Genomic DNA, 13,579 nt, shown 5'->3' with positions numbered 1-13,579 from the left:
CAAAAAAATTACTCGATCAATCGCAACCAAATATTTACCCAGGTTTCTTCGCATAATTGAGAAAGGTTTTAGATATATTTCATCTTGAAGAGCCAAATGATTGATGACTTTCACAGTTTTTAAATATTCAGATTATAGTGTGGAATGTTTTAAACGACAGACCGATGCCCTAGCACCCTTGAAGGTTAAGGTATTAAAAATATTCATATTTCTTCACTCTCAAGAAGGGTGAAGTTGTAAAAGATTGCCTCTACGGCAAAGAAGTACGTTATGAATTTTTCGTCATCAAATGTGTGTGTACTTTATTTCCCACAGCTGCTATTTATTATTATGTCTTACGTAATTAGCTTCTTTTTCAGGAGTCTATTAGGTCTGAATACTTTAATTGTTATTTATCAGTATTATTCTCACATCCATGAGGATAACGAACAGTGCGAGGTGGATGAGAATAGCGACCGAACCGAGCTCTGCGGTCCTGGGGTAGGCTCCGAGGAACCCCTGAGTTGGCTCCGGGGTTTGCCTAGACCGGTATATCGTGTGTATATATATATATATATATATATATATGAACATATTTATATAGCCTATGACACTCCCGGTAACGTTAGGATTCCAACGCGGGATCATACATCTAAATCGGTTCAGCCGTTGAGCTGCTACGATAGAACAAACATAAAGACACCCTAAATACATTGTATCCATTGTCTAGGATTCAAATCCGTATAAGGATAAAGGATAAAGGGAACTAACTTTAATCTCAGAACTTTCGAAATAAAATCTGTTCTTAAGATTAATATACATGTTAATGCTAAGTAAAATGATTGGTTCCCAATTTTATTAATAAAATTCCTTTAAGTGTATTTCATTTTTCTATAAATCAGAATATATTAAAAATAATTTATTTAGAAACAAGTTCTTTTGAGTTTATGGACAAAATGAAGCTTTAATTATTAATTATAATAAAATTACTTTGTAAATTGGTGAAATAACGTAACTTTTCACTTATTAAGAAATACTAAATAAGTTATTACTGGAAATGTTTTACATAGATATTAATTTTTCTTTTTTTTAATTTCAGGTGAGTTTATTGGACAAATAACACACACAACATTACTATTTCATTTATTATATGTAAGTAATTTATTGTTAATATTGTAATTTTAATTACCGTGTCTAATTTTTTGTGTGTTATCTGGAAAATCGAAAATTAAAAACCTGGTACAATTAGCCACAACTTTCTTTATCCTGATTAGCCTCCGCTATACACCTTTCAGGTAATACTTCAGAAGATGATTGTATGAGTGTAAATGAAGTGTAGTACAGTCTCAGTTCGACCATTCCTGAGATGTATGGTTAATTGAAACCCAACTACCAGAGAACACCGGTATCCACAATCTAGTATTCAAATCCGTGTAAAAATTACTAGGACTTGAACGCTGGAACTCTGGACTTCCAAATCAGCTGATTTGGTAAGACGCGTTCACCACTAGACGAACCGGTTGGTTAATTAGCCACAACTTACTCGTTTTCTACTGTATTTAACAAATTGAACTCTATAATGAAATTGAAAATAGCAATGAAAATAAAAAAAAAAAATAAAAAAATAAAATAAAATTATTTTAGTACTGATTGGTTGGATGGTTAAACCAGAGCAAAAAATGTGATTTGGACACCACATGATTGCCTTGTACTCCTATTAAATTATATATCTTTTTTATATATATATATTTTTTTTTATTATATATATATATTTTTTGTTATTGAATTATTATTTATTGTAAAACTCTGTATCACAAATTTACAATTATTAATAAATCAATACATTTAAATGAGAAAAAAAACAAACAATGAAATAAAGTCGGATTCTCGCCGATGTGCCTTCCCCTTGAAAGATCCAAATATTTAATTAATTAAAGTTTTATTGGGCTATAACTCTGGAACCAATGAAAATAAGTACCACTTACGATATATCGTTGAAAAGCTCTCGATGAGGGCTTATTACTGCAGTTAAGAAAAAGCCGATAATCCAAATTTTTTGGGTTTTGGGCTTTTTTTTGGACACTTAATCTAGCCGATTGCAATCAAAAAAGGAAGTGCACAACTAGATGTTAAACAGTGCTAAATCCAAAATTTCAATATTCTTCGGCTAATTGTTTTTGAGTTATGCGAGATACATACATACGTACAGACGTCTCGCCGAAACTAGTTAAAATGGATTCAGGGATTATTCGTGCAATTCATGGAGATTAGTTGCTGACCACCGTTATGTATTTTGAGTATTAATATACTCTCCGGTATGAAACTATCTGTAAAAAAAATACATAACGTCAAGGATACCTACGTAATTTTGGTTTCAATAAGACGTTTAAACAGTTGACAGTAATTTAATCTTTTGGTATGATCTGAAGGTATCAGTTCTTGAACACAGATTACTTTGTAGGGGAAAAGTTTCTTTTGTTTCTTACAGCTTTATGTGCAGTAATAAGTCCCATATGTTGCTCTTACCAAGAACCCCCAGCGCAACCGGTCGAAAGAACAAAATGCACCGTACTGCACAGCAATTTTTCGAACGCTTTGAAGAAACAGACAGGAACGAAAATTTAATTATAGTTAAATTATACATTTCGTTAATATGTACAGCAACAAATGTAACATTAATCATAGGGTAATGATATTCGGCAGACTGGTGAGAAGGATTACCAAAATGATCTTTTCTTCCTGTTTAGCCTCCGGGAATCACCGTCAGGTATTACTTCAGAGGATGATGTATGAGTGTAAGTGAAGTATATTCTTGTACAGTTTCAGGTCCACCATTTCTGAGATGTGTGGTTAATTGAAACCCAACCACACCGTTATCCACGATTTAGTATTCAAATCCGTATAAAAATAACTGCCTTTACTTGGATTTGAATGTTGGAACTCTCGATTTCGAAATCAGCTGATTTGCGAAGACGCGTTCACACTAGACCAACCCGGGGGTTCGACCAAAATGATCTGGCACAACCCTACCTTTTCCATTTAAAATTTTTAAGTCCCGTCGTAGGGGTCCTTTGGATATTCCGGGTGTGGTAATCTTATACCGAAAAAAATAAAATAATTTTCTTCATGATAAGAGTATTTTTCTATTTTTTTTTACATATTTAACAGTTGTAATTTTATTTAAATGCCCTTATTCTTGACACAGAATGATTATGTTATACCGATTACAAATCTCGTCCGTTAATCGACAAGATAAAAATTAAATCGCCCATTTCGTCGGTTAACGAACGATCTAAAATTAATTTTTGTACTTTATTATATTTTTATTCAGTTTTTTATACCGTTGAAACAAATATGGAGTTGTTTTGTTTACTTCTATATATTTTGGTTTTTATAATTAATTCTTTTGAATGGTCATTACTGCTTAATTTTTACGTGTAATTAGTTGATCATAATCTATTCTTGAATGATTGTATAAGAAATATCTCAAATATCGTTCTATGATTTATAAATAGGCTTTGTAATAATGATAAATCGTTAAAAGCAAAGCAACTCATTTATCTTTCAATACAAGAAGTTATTTTGGTGTTAGATATCATCTATACAAAATACTGATAGAATTGTAAGGTTAGAGTAAAAAGCAATCAAGACACATGAGCAATCAAGACACATGATAGTTAAAAAAAAAAGAAGAAATATCTAAACAGTCTTTCAAAAATGTATAATTAATGATTCTCTTTTTCATTATTTATTTTTAAAGGTATAATTAATTACAGACAGACAGATTTTAAAAGATATTTAATTATTTATTTAAAGAAATAAATTATTTATCAAATTGTAACATAATTATACGTTATTATATAAATCACATAGGAATCCATTTCTATTCTACAGTTAACAAAAAAAACAAAAAAACTATTCCAGCATTTATCTTAAGGATTATAGAAAATATGGTTAAGTACAAAATTTTAAACAAAATAAATTATCATTTATAATCCATTTTGTACAGTGAAATAATTATTTTATATAATAATTATGTGCTATGTTTTGGTTTATAAAAATCAGCTACAATAATTTAAAATTTAAATATGTCTAAAAACAAATCTAACTATATCGTATTATAAAAAATAAAATAAAAAAATAATAATAAATCTTATTTCAAAACGTTTTCAGTCGTCATAGATGACATATTTAATGATTTTTGTTGTATAAAATGTATGGAAATTTTCTTATAGATACAAATTTACCAATATTTCCTTTCTATTTTGTACAAATATTTTTTTTTTACGTTTTAAGGTACAACTATTTCATGTAGACGAAAATTTTTCTAAGCTATTTCTATGTATGGTGCCATTGATCGTATCAATTTTTTTTTCAAAATTCGTTAAGGAACTGGGTGAGGGGTAATATCTCGTAATTTTGATTTTCTTCAGAGGAATTAAAAAAAATTATTAAAGTAAAATTATTACCTACAGTAATTATGTAAATCCAAAAAATATTTTTCAAAAAATCAATCCCCCTCTTATAAAAATGAAATATATGTTTTTTTGTTCTTTTACTCTACCTCCCTTTGATTTAAATTTATACTGTATTTGGTTTTTTCAAAATTTATACTTCTTACGTAGAGCTATCGGGTAATGTCTACAATTTTTTCCAATTATAGACCCCCGAACCTTTACTTTCTTTATCCTGTTTAGCCTCCGGGAATTACCGTTTAGGTATTACTTCAGAAGATGAATAAGGATGATATGTATGAGTGTAAATGAAGTGTAGTCTTGTATACAGTCTCAGTTCGATCATTCCTGAGATGTGTGGTTAATTGAAATCCAACCACCAAAGAACACCGGTATCCACGATCTAGTATTCAAATTCGTATAAAAGTAACTGCTTTTACTAGGAGCTGTAACTCTTGACTTCCAAAATCAGCTGATACGGTAAGACGCATTCACCAGTTGACACACCCGGTGGGTCCCCAACCGATTCTATTGAAACTTACCAAATCTTTTAATGAAGATTCAAAAAATGTTTTGAAAAATTTCAACCCTCTACGAAATATAAAAACAAAATGCGGTTTTCAATTATAAAAATAAATTTTTGGAAAACCATATTTTTTATCATTATTAAATATTTAGTAAAAATGATTAAAAATAGATGACTGTTATAACTAGAATAATAAGAAACAATTAAATAATTAGTCATGGGTATATTAACTTTTTTTATTCAATTTGAACAGCTGTTTAATAATATATTATCTATTTTTAATAATTTTTACCATATATTTTGTAATGACTAATAATGTGGTTTTTCTGAATAACATTTTCTCTAAAATGCCTCTGGAGAAATTGTTTTTTCGCGATATACCCCCAAAATGAATTTTGAAAAAAAATTCCGTTAGTTTAACGTGAAACGTTACAGGATCTTGGATGAAGTTCCTCCGAGCTACAGACCTGTATTGTAAAATGGGAGAGCCACCTTCATTTGGCAAACTCTACAGATAAATTTGTCGGTCTATATGTTAGTGAGTCACTTTTAGTGTATTAGATTGAAATAAAAACGAGACATTGATTGCGTACTAAATTTAATTTTAACATAAGACCGACAATAAATGGTACATTATATTTATTCTGATTAATGTTCGACGATAATTTTGTTCAACATTGGTCTGTGACGTGAGAAGTAAGAGACATAAGGCATAATAAGCAGAAGTAGAGGTGCTCGTGTCGTGCCAGCTTTGCGACGCTCCCGAAACAGTCTAGCTCGTTCGGCACCGGACATTGGGGTACTGTGCGTAGCCCATAATGTCGTCTTTTCAACGATATATGTAATTATATTTCCGGCTGGCTTTTGCGCGGGCTGAGGCTGACATATTGAATTTTTATACATTTTTACACGTTTACTTTAATTTTTTACACATAAATATTGTCCAAAATACACTTTACTTAAATCGATCTATCTCAAATAACTCTAAATACAAACACACGAATCATCGCGCTATCACGTCTTTAAGTCGTGAGCTACACTGAATGAAAATGAGGGAGAGCGCCAGGTTTGGCCGATCTGCGCTGTGCCCCTCCCCGCCAACCCGTTTGCCAGTGACACAAACTCAAAGTCTTATCGTCGAGCTATGTAAGTTATATAATGACACCGCATTTACGTCTCTGAGACTAATAGTTAGGAAGTTATTATGACAAGACAATATAGACCTTTTCGTTACCCTGCAAATTTATGTTCTTGTACCCGTATGTTTCGGTGTGATTTTAAAGACGTTTTACGTAAAAAAAAAATTGATATGATTGTGTCCCACATATATAGTAATATTTGAGCCAAGAAAATCAGTTTGATTAATCCTGAAATATAAGGACGATAGGAGTGCCGCACACGTGTACATACGAAGTATAGTTGTACCCTAAAAGTAAAGATTTGTTAAAAAAACCCGATATCTCATTTTTTACATTGTCGCCACACTTTCCCTTGTAATAAAGACAACATGCCTTGATAGCTGTTGTGATGGCATTACCCAGGGCACCCTGTTTTCCCCACGGGTTTCTCAAGAAGGATCCAGGATTCCCACACACATCATCGGAAGCATCGACCCAAGGGTTCTTAAGCTACCTCCATGTGCGGGCTGTTTCTTTCCCGTCCTTCCCATGTATTCTGTCGATGTTCACCCGAAACTTACTCTCTTGAAAACTTTTTGTCCAGAACTGTCTTGAACCATTTAATTCACTTACTTTACAAGTGAAGATGTGTGAACAGGAAGGTGTGATCCGCTGTGTCCACCCGGCTGCAGTAAATACATTTCGAGGAAGTTCCGATTACATTACTGAGGAAGCAATACTGATGGAGGATCAGATGGCATAAGTGAAGCTGATGGCTTACTCGGGCACGCTGATTTCTTTTCGGGTTTCTGAGGATGGATACAGGAGTCCCGTACACATTAACACGGTAGCAGCGACCCATTTCTTCTGAAATCTTCGGTTTCAGAACTGTATTGAACCAGTTAATGCTCTTACACCATAAATATCGATCTTGTGGAATAACTTGCATGATCTACTTCGGGGAGTTATGGCTCACTCCTTCTGGTTTATATGCGATCCACCTTGGAGATTTTAGAAAGGTATGATATGCAGTATCCACCCGGCTGTGCAATAAATTCATTCCGGGTAGGGTATTTTCGTTATGGTATTCAGGTACTCCCTGAACGACCCATTCCTTGTAAGCCAGTCCTTTAACTTAACCCTTTACTATGTACACCTCGGTGACTAAAAAAAAACAAAAAAAAAAAAAAAAACAATTTTTTAATTAAATAAATTAAATTTTCCTTTTTTAAGATGTTTTTAGGAAGAATTAATTTCTTAGCTTTTTTTTTAAATAAAAAGTTTTTTCAATATCTTTACCGATTTTTATTCGGTGTTATAAACTGAAATAATTGAAATTTTTATCTCTGGATTCGATTAACCATATATAAGTAGTTTATCTCCGAATTTATTACGTAGTAAAATGTTGATTAATGTCACGTGTACATTATTATAATTATTTCATTGGATTTAAAGTATTTTCTATTAGATTATTATAAGTGTTTTATTTGATGTTATGTATACGTCTGCATGTGTTTGAAAAAAATGTATTAAGTAAATATTTCTTATTAAGATTATTAAATATTTTAATTATAGTAATAATAATATTATTTAAGTCGTTATTTCTAGTCCGATATTAATTTTTTTTTAAATTTAATTTCATGTTCTCAATTATTAAAAAATCGCCGATCTCCACGTCAGAGTGGTAGTGTCTTGGCTTTTCATGGGAAGATCCCAGGTTCGAGTCCAGTTCAGAAATTGCATTTTTCTACGCTACAAATTTCCATCGGCTTTTTTTTATTTCAAAAAAAAGGAAACAAAAATGATTATGTTAGGTTATTTTTCAGTAATATACTTTTAGTTTACCTTAATTGTAACTGTGATAAAATATATATATATATCTTTGTTTATCCTTTTAGAATTATTATTATTTAAGAAATATAAATATTTCTTCTTCATCTATTCCTTGTTATCATGAAAAATTATGTAACTTTTGAATTTTTTCATTGCTTCCATGTTTTTCTTTCTTTTTTATAAAAAAAAACAAACTTTTAAGAAGGTTTTATTTTTTTTATGTTTTACTATTGAAATATTCAACGGGTATTTTCTAATTTTTTTTTGTTTTTTTAAAGAAGAAAGAAGAACTGAAGTTATAAAATAAGAGCTCGGAATAAACAGGGGGTTTTTTTTACCTTGTTTTAAAACTTATGAAAAAGTTTCATGTGGTTAATAAATTATATTTGTTTATAAGGTTTCTTCTATCAGTCGTATGGTTACTTTGTATATTTCCCTTTGAAAATAATTTTTTATAGTATTTTTTTCTTGTAAAAACAAAATTAAATAATTTCTTGGTTGTAGATTTGATGTAATTTTCCGTTTCGTGAAACTTTACAATATCTATTATCATAGTTTATATTGATAGCATAATTCATTCGTAAGAAAGAAAGCGTGCTTTATGAAACAGTGCAAAGTGAGAGAGAATACACACCACTCTCGAAAGTCGTAGTAATGGACATCAACAGTTATAATATATCTACTCCAACATTTCAGATTTTTTTGTTTTTTTTTGTTTGTTAAGTAAAAGTAAATTGAGAAACACATATTTGTAGACAGTGGTATGTGTACAAAATTAAACGATTGGAATGGGGGGAAACTGTCAATCCGATATAATAGGAATTATTCCACAGTAACCAAATTAAAATATTGTTAGATCTGTATAAATTTTTGTAATACATACATTGATTTTACTAAATTTCTTTACCATATTAGGTTAAATATCTTTACCATTGAGAGGGCACAGTTAAAATTATTTTATTTAATATTGTAATAAAGTCATTAAAAAAAATCTCATGGAAAAGTACTTAATGCTTTCATCTCTGAACCGTGTAACTTCTACACAACAAAGTTGTTACGTTGATACAACAAAGCGTACATGTAACTGAGCGTCTCCTTAATAAATAACTGTTTTTAATAATTTCATTCTATTTATTCCACCACTTGTCCGTGCTTATAAAAATGACATTTTTAAATTTATTTTAAAATTGTTTTATTAAGTATTACAAAAAAAATATAAATTTTTACCATACAGGTAAAAATATGTTGTTGTATAAGGTATGGCAACAATTAAATAACTTTTAAATCGTTAAAACATGAAATTTAGCAAATGTTCCACCTCGAATTTATCAATTTTTGACCTTATGAAAGTACCACGATGCGATTCCTTTGTTAAACTGACATCAGTAGTTTACCTAATGGAAAAGACTCTTACCGCACTGCTGTGGGAAGCTAACCTTTCTTTCATTTTCCTGTTTAGCCTCCGGTAACTACCGTTTAGATAATACTTCAGAGGATGAATGAGGATCGAATGCTAGATCGTGGATACCGGTGTTCTTTGGTGGTTGGGTTTCAATTAACCACACATCTCAGGAATGGTCGAACTGAGAATGTACAAGACTACACTTCATTTACACTCATACATATCATCCTCATTCATCCTCTGAAGAATTATCTAAACGGTAGTTACCGGAGGTTAAACAGGAAAAGAAAGAAAGGATGAATGAGGATGATATGTATGAGTGTAGTCTTGTACATTCTCAGTTCGACCATACCTAAAATGTGTGGTTAATTGAAACCCAACCACCAAAGAACACCGGTATCCACGATCTAGTATTCAAGTCCGTGTAAAAATAGCTGGCTTTACTAGGACTTTAATGCTGGAACTCTCGACTTCCAAATCAGCTGATTTGGGGGGAAGCTAACCTAGAGATACGTATGGTTGACCACCAGCCAATTAAGTCTCCAAGCGCTTTAATATGGTGGACAGGTTCTTGCTGTCATTCAGCAACCTAGACGTGACAGTGAATTGCTGTCTCAACGAAATGAATTTTAATTTATGGATGTCATAATATATTTTTAGTAGTTGTCGGGGTGCGCCAACCCATCATTTTAGCAAACATATGACGAGGAACGGTTGGGACACGTAAGCCGGTGGTGTATAGCACCGCGCTTACTCCGCTCACACTGTTAGGTAATCTCTAGGAGTTACTTAGGATACTGGTCGCTAAACTGTTCGAGGCTCAGTTGCCGTTTGTGGCACAAACATTCTTCGGTCTTATGCTTTAGGACAACCGAATGGGGTGGTGGCGGGAGAAATGCCAAGTAGATCAATAATTATGAAAGTACCACACCTGAAGTATCCATTGGGTCCATTGGAACAACTCAACAACTTTTAAATGGAAAGGATTAGATAATAAACCATTTTAAAGGGAATTGAAGAAAGAAAAAAATTGATGTATAACCCTCGTATTATGACAAATCTAACCGTAATGGCGGCTATTTCATCGGCATGAGATCTCTTCCGGGAGTGTATTGTAAGGGACTTATTGAACTAGCTGTAAATAATATTAAATGGCTGTCACTTTTTTCCCATTTTATTGTTTAAATGACGTCTTTACTCTTTATATTTAAAAGTTCTTTAGTTACTTACCAAGAGAATACCAAAACATTGGTTGTGTTGAGCTACGAAATTTTGCTAAATTTTATTTTTTTAAAGATTTCACTGTAGAGTAGTTATATGAGACAAATGGTGGGCGTTATACGCATGATCTCTCTCCAAATATTGTTGGTTTGTGTGATGCCTCTTGGGTGCACCCTAATAAATATGTGACGCAATTTCTTTCCGGCCAGGTGCTTTTAGGGACAGACTGCAGAAATTCGGCCTGGTAAATTCTGGGATGTGTCCTCATTGTAGACAATTGGACGACACCTACCGTGTTCTTTATGAGTGCTCGAAATACCAGTTAATGCGTACAGAGACCATCTGTCGACTTGATCTTATCGGGATTTCCGTGTAAACTGGAGGAGGCAGGCCGAATGGGCTATAGTGAAGAGTTTTGTAGTGTACTTAGCAAAGGAAAGGATTGCTGAGGGGATTTAGAGCTCTGCTTGGATTTCTATTTTATTCTATTTTTATTGATGTTTTGTTTTACAAATTATGTTTTTGTTGTTCTTGCTCTTTGTTTTGTTTTTTTTTTTTTCAGTGTTACTGTATTGTTTTTGTTCCGTGTAATATTTGTAAGTTTCGTGTTATGTTTTGAACTCAGTTTTACCTTCTACGGGCAGGTAGTTGAATTCCTTTGTTTAGTTAGGTATTTTCAGTCTTGCTTAAGACTCTGTGAGATGTGATTTGTTTTGAGTTCATTAACTAGTAGGACACCGATGGGAATGTCAGTGTCATTCGAATCGATGGCATCCTGCCCGAGGCGGACTATTTCAAAAGCCGAGGTTTCGAAGATGACCTATGGTAAAGCCCATAAGTGCTCGGAACAGAGGAGTTGGCAGAGCGTGTCTTTCCCTTCGGGGTCAGGATATAGAGCAGATGTTTAAAAATGATTCATTATAGGCTTCTTTTGAAACAAGTTTTGAACATTGAATAAATTTTAATTCATCATTTATATATATTATATATATATATATACAGAATGGTGCGGTTTCAGTAATTCATAGGAAGATTGTAGGGAAATTTCTAGATGTTATATTGGTATCCCTGAAAGCCTCCAACCCAAAAGTTTGTTTATCAGCAGTTGTAACCTTGTAACCACAACGTCAGTTTTTGTAATGTTGTTGCGGTGAGTTTATTGAGTTACTATGTTCTCGGATAAAGACAAAGCAAAGTGTGTTTTATTGATGGCTGAATTAAAATCCGTAATTTTAGTTCAACGTGCGTTTCGACGTGAATTCGGAAGAGATTAACCACACAAAAATAACGTAACACGTTGGTTCAAACGATTTGAAGAAATTGGATCAGTTAAGTAACAGAAATCAACCGGCAGACCAAGTGTACCAGACGAAACGGTTGAACTAATTAGACGATCGGCAATTAGAAGTCCTGGGAAGTCCATCCCCCGTCGAAGCGTCGAATTAGGTATTCCAAAATCAACGGATCACAAAGTTTTACATAAAAAACTGAAATTACACGCTTATAAAATCCAGATACTGCAGGAATTGAAACCCGATGACGGTGTAAAACGTTACAATTTTGCTGTTGAAATGTTGGACAGAATAAGTCAAAACGAATCATTTTTAGATGATATTTTACAGACGAAGCTACATTCCATGTGAATGGATGTGTTCAGACACAATTCACGAATATGGGGCTCTGAAAACCCACACGCAAATATTGAGAAACAACGCGATTCCCCTAAAGTTAATGTTTGGTGTGGTGTGATGAAATATCGTGTAATAGGGCCTTTCTTCTTTGCTGAAAAAACAATTAATGGAGTTGTGTATGTTGACGTGTTAACCGATTATTGCTTTCCTCTACTGGATGAACTCGAGAACATTCATCGACTTCATTTCCAACAAAATGGTGCTTCCCTTGCTTCATTGCATCGGTCACGGACGCTTTGAACGAAAAATTTGGAGATCGATGGATAGGCTGGACCTATACTTTGGCCTCCAAGGAGTCCCTAGACATGACACCTTGCGATTTTTTCTTGTTGGGGTACATCAAAAGTGTTGTTTATACACAAAAAATTCGCGACCTAAACCGCTTAAAAAACAGGATAATTGAAACAATGACAACCATTAACGAAGAAATGTTAACTAATGATTGGAGAGAAGTTGAGTATCGTTTGGACATCCGTCGAGCGACGAAGGGCGCACATATTGAAATTTATTAATTATGTAAAAAAATGTTTGAAACGACAAATTTGAAAAATAAAAAACTTAAACTGTAACTAATTCTGTTTTAATTTAAACCGTGTTCAAAACCGCATCATTCTTTTATGATAACCTGTATATATGAATTAAACTATATTTGAATTGTAGACACATTTAACTTAAAAATATTACCTTTATAAATCTCTTGGGTTAACCGATCTACTATACAAATTTCTAAGTTAAATACACAACGTTTCACTTAGAATTCTCTAAGCTTCCTCAGGTGACAATACACATTCACACAAAATTCTCTTACATACAAAGAAATTAACTAGTCTACCCATCCTAGATAACAACATTAAACATTATTTTCCTGAAAACTAAATTTACAATACAAATTTTTTTTTTTAAATTAAATAAAAATATATGTTGCTTAATCACGGCTATGTCCGTTCTATTGTTGACAGCGTTTGTTTTTTTCTTGATGTATATAATTTGTAGAGTGGGGTCCTTTTATGTGTATTTTGTTCTTTGTTTAATATTTTTGTGCTGTTGAAATCGAACAAGTGTTTATGTTCTATTGTATGTTTTGTAAGCGCTGTCACTTCCTTTTTTCTACATTTATGGGCTTTTATTCAATTTTTAAGGTATTGAGTTTGTCCAACATACACAGTGTTACAATCTTTATACGGAATCTTGTATACTAGGTTGGCCTGTTGATTTTTTTTTATCAGTGGTTTTCTAAATTAAAAGTATATCTTACAAATTTGTTTTGTAGAAGTTATCGAGTTGTAAAATAGTATGCACAAAAAAACCATGTTACTCCGGGTTTTTCTTTTAAAGTGAACGATGCGATTTTTTTC

General features: G+C 32.4%; 1 protein-coding gene across 3 annotated transcripts in view; it reads left to right on the top strand.

Moving 5' to 3' along the window:
- LOC142332235 (uncharacterized) overlaps positions 1-13,579 on the top strand; it is a 670,235-nt gene that overhangs the window by 82,862 nt on the left and 573,794 nt on the right. The window contains exon 1 of one of the 3 annotated variants that reach the window (XM_075378534.1): positions 1,089-1,131. The exons of the other annotated variants lie outside the window; for them this stretch is intronic. The gene's annotated coding sequence lies outside the window, so the exon portion shown is untranslated. Of the gene's footprint in view, positions 1-1,088; positions 1,132-13,579 lie in introns of those variants that run through there. 3 annotated transcript variants of the gene reach the window in all.

Source organism: Lycorma delicatula, chromosome 11 (genome assembly GCF_047948215.1).
Source record: "Lycorma delicatula isolate Av1 chromosome 11, ASM4794821v1, whole genome shotgun sequence".
Taxonomy (NCBI): domain Eukaryota; kingdom Metazoa; phylum Arthropoda; class Insecta; order Hemiptera; family Fulgoridae; genus Lycorma; species Lycorma delicatula.
The sequence above is the reverse complement of the archived record's forward strand: the minus strand, read 5'-3'. Positions and strand labels throughout refer to the sequence as shown.